Genomic DNA, 4,047 nt, shown 5'->3' with positions numbered 1-4,047 from the left:
ACAGTGTTGTATTATGAATTACACAGGATCACCATAAAATTAAATAATATTATAGGCTGTTATGTGTCATCTCACAATAAGCAAAAAATCATTTTATCGATGAGCTGGAACATCTATACACAGCGAACTGGGAAACTCATCTCCCATACATTTTCTACAGTACCTGTTGGAACTTCAGCACACACCTTTCTACTCTTACCAGAGGAGTACTACTATAACCAGAATTATGTATACGAAACCAATGAAGCTACCATCCAGTAGCCACTAGTGCTACTGGATCATAGCAGTAGTGGCTAGGATCCATTGTGCCACTACAACTACAATAAAATTTCTGGGATAAATTTATAAAATTCTCACCAGCATAAGTATATGTAGCTAACTCAACTCAGATATTTTACTATCAGCAGCCACAAACTATAGGGTGGTCCGTTGAGAGACTATTGACAATGAGTCAATGAAGGGGACTGAACACCATTAGGAGCTATATTGGCTACAAGAAGTATATGTCTATTTAAGGTAGTATTCCCACACACTTTATTGTAGAAAAACGACTCTACATAATGTATGAGTTTGACACCACATCAAATGGGGTTGACATTGTGATGTGTGCTTTTGCTTTACATCTGATGCATAATTACTTACATAGAATGCACTTGAAAGATTTTGGTGTAGCTATTTGTCAATTTCCAGTTTGGCTCAGTGGGAATTGCTCATGCATGCTGTGTAGCCAAAGCTGATCATACATGCAAAATTCTGTATCGAATTCAGGGGCAGATCCAGGGGGGTTTCAAAGGGTTCCATGGAACCCCACTTTTGAAAGAAGAGCCTCTCTTATACGAGATACTCTAATAGAGAAGTCACAGTAGTCTTTTGAGGAGCAGTGTAGCAAGCTATATGTATACAGTTATAAATAAGGAAATGTAGTTGGTGAGGGCATCTATGGTGAGGGGCAGCTATATATTGTCAGCAGGTAATGACCTTTTTTTTGATCTTCAACTTACAGCTAGACTGAAGTTGCAATTTAAAGTGGAACCGCCCCTTTTAAAAGTCTGGATCCTCCCCTGTAATTATATAATCAACTCCTTCATGTATTACAGTAGCTACTACGTGTTTCAGCATGTCTCGGGCACTGAGCCAGATTGCCAGTTGCTCACAGCACTAATCACCTGTGGGCACTGAAACCATCTCTGCCTCTGGATCCAGATTGCACTACTGTCCTGAACAATTAAATTGATCAAATCTGATAAGTGTGAACCAAAGTGTAACCAAACAAGACTACCAAGCAGGGCAGGCTCTGGTAAAATAGGGGCGGGTGGGCCACCACAGTTGAGGGCATAGCAATTGTAGCATATTTTCAAGGGGGTCTGGGGGCAGGCCCCCCCTCCACCAGGAAAATTTTTAAAATCATCACTCAAGCCTGAGATGCAGCAATCTGAAAGCATTTTTAACGTAATTTAGTTGGGTGCTGACAGTTGCATCCTGCTCAACAGAATCTTTGAAGTAAGTCTGAGTGTACTGAAGGGCTGAAATAATATCAAGTAGCAAACTCTTACGTGCAATTGTATGGCTTCTCGTACGTTAGTCTGTGCACTAGAGTTTAAAACCATAGATTATAGCCCTCTATATAATCTATGGTATAGCTACGTATAATATTTAGCTAGCTGTACATAATATGAGTGAAGATACTCTCTTTCTCTTCTAGAGTAAAAGGTTGGGTGGGTCGCAAAGAGCAAGAATTTTAACCGATCGATTTTAACCTAAGCGCGCAACTTAATAGTTTTTTCTGACAAAAGTTGAGGCGTTTGTTATGCTGCGCGGGAACATTAAAAATGGCGACGTTGGCAGGTGCTGGCAGAAAGTTGGAGAGAATCGAAGCGTTCTTCTGTGACATAGAGAAAGAGAAGATTCCGCAAGCAAGTAGTGAAATAAAAGAATGCCAGTGAAGCGGCCGTCTCGACTCGAGGGGTTCTGGACTCAAGTCACTACTCGCACATCACCCGCCTACCTTAACAACTGTAATTCCATATGGGTATGTGAAAAGGAATGGTAATATTGCCACTGCTTCTAATGTGAGGAAACAAACAAGCTCTTCTTACTACAACTCGGTGCAGGAAAACAAGGTAGGCATCATTTAGAGTCGCCTAGTCCAGTACACAAATATCTATTATATCCAGGTTATCAAAATCGCACTCATCAATAGAGTGGTATGTCTGGAGATAAATATAGTGTTACTCGTCAGCAGAATGTATCACCAGACATATTAAGAGAATGGTAGCTTTGCCAAGATGGTGAACATCATTAAGACTATAGCACCTGTTGAAAAAGTCCATCGGACCTCAGGATGCCAACCTACAATTGAGTTTGAGCTGTTACTGAATGTCGTTGATGTGTCACCTGGTCTGTAGGTGAGGTTCTCTTTTGTGATTACAAGTCTTGTTTGTAATTATGTATTTGTTTGTAGTATGTGTTTATTCTGTGGCGTATCATTAAACAAGGCCACAAACAGACATCCTGTTCAAAATATGTGTAACCTTATATCCTACATTGCTCATATCTTGCCTACAGTAATTGTGCTAAGTAGTACCTTGAGTAGTATGTATGCATTCCCAGGTGCATTTGGATTGAACATAATACCACACAGTACTTTACCATTATTTGTAACTTGATTTTAGAAAGCGGATCCAAATTATACACCAGGGGAAATTGAACAACCACCTCTAGTGGGTAGCTACACTATCAAACTATCCGGCGATTTTGATGCTCAAAACTGGTTTCTTGAGGTTATGTTTTCTGGGTGCCCTGTCAGGCTCTAGTCACATTTTCTGGCTTTGACACGAGGACCTCGCTTCATAAGAATCAGTGGTGGATGGCCTTCAACAGCCAGCCAAAGATTTTGGTATTGATTCTGCTGTATTTCAGCCACTTAAGGAGCTAGTTTTCAAGAATAGCTGCCAACCTGCTACTAATAGGCCTAATGTATTTTGTGGAGTGGACTCACACTAAGTTAGAAACAGCTTCTTAACAATTATCCAGGAATTTCCTAGTTCTTGTACCACTGTAGACTCTAATGTCAAGCTAAAACTACTGAAGCTGCTCTTCCTACAAAGTCACAAATATCGCACGTGCACTAATTTATTAGAATATTTTTACAAGACGTTATAATAGTGCATAAATAGTTAGATATAGGCTACACATAGCCTTTTCTACACAGTCTATATAGTGACAACATATTTTTAGATGTAAACTAGCTTAGCGGGCAGCATTAAGCGGATAGCGCAATACTAACAACATCGCTAAGTATTTACTTCTGGTCATTCACAGTAGCCTATCCACTAGTACTAAGCAGTAAAGCAGCAAAGGAATTAATCCTACGCAACTACAATAGCCTCCACCACTGCTAGTATGCACAAGTACACATGTTTTGTAAACATTCTATTAAATTAGTGCATTCGCGAACTCTGTAACTTTGTAGGAAGAGCAGCTTCAACAGTTTTAGCTTGATAATGGTGTTTCCAGTGGTACAGGAGCTAGATAATTCCTGGATAACTGTTAAGAAGCTGTTTAGTTCAGTTCATGAGTCCAGTCTGCGAGTCCAGTCTGCGAAATACATTAGGTCCTACTATTAATGTGTTTTCTATGCATAGTATTAATGTATTCAGTTTTTCATATTTGTTGGCCCTGACCACAAACATTTTTCGTATGGTTACACTGGATCTGTTTTCAGTAATCTTGCATCGTTCAACTTTCTTAAATGTCCAAGAAAAATAGTTATATTGTGGTGTAGGTTGCATTTTTTTTGTTAATGTGTATTATACCGTGCATTCATTTACATTATACAATTTGCAGAACCTTCAATAAAGTGGAGCAGCTGTAATATGCCGAACTTAAGGGCAAGGTGGAAATAGCTATCAATCAAGAAGATATTAAGTGATATCGATACACCAAGAGAGCAGAGAGACATCTAGCAAGGAGTGACACGATGGGCTAATGAAAGTTAAAACTCAAGCTTAAGGAGTAAACATGCTGATATGATGATAAAGATGGTAG

At 39.4% G+C, this 4,047-nt stretch overlaps 1 long non-coding RNA gene across 1 annotated transcript; it reads left to right on the top strand.

The window, feature by feature from the left end:
* The first annotated feature begins 338 nt into the window (after nt 1-338).
* Nucleotides 339-4,041, top strand: LOC136256796 (uncharacterized). The gene is made up of 3 exons (XR_010701661.1): nt 339-2,120; nt 2,175-2,405; nt 3,847-4,041. It is a non-coding gene; the product is annotated as an uncharacterized lncRNA (long non-coding RNA).
* The last annotated feature ends 6 nt before the right edge of the window (nt 4,042-4,047 follow it).

Source organism: Dysidea avara, chromosome 5 (assembly GCF_963678975.1).
Source record: "Dysidea avara chromosome 5, odDysAvar1.4, whole genome shotgun sequence".
Lineage (NCBI taxonomy): Eukaryota > Metazoa > Porifera > Demospongiae > Dictyoceratida > Dysideidae > Dysidea > Dysidea avara.
The sequence above is the reverse complement of the archived record's forward strand: the minus strand, read 5'-3'. Positions and strand labels throughout refer to the sequence as shown.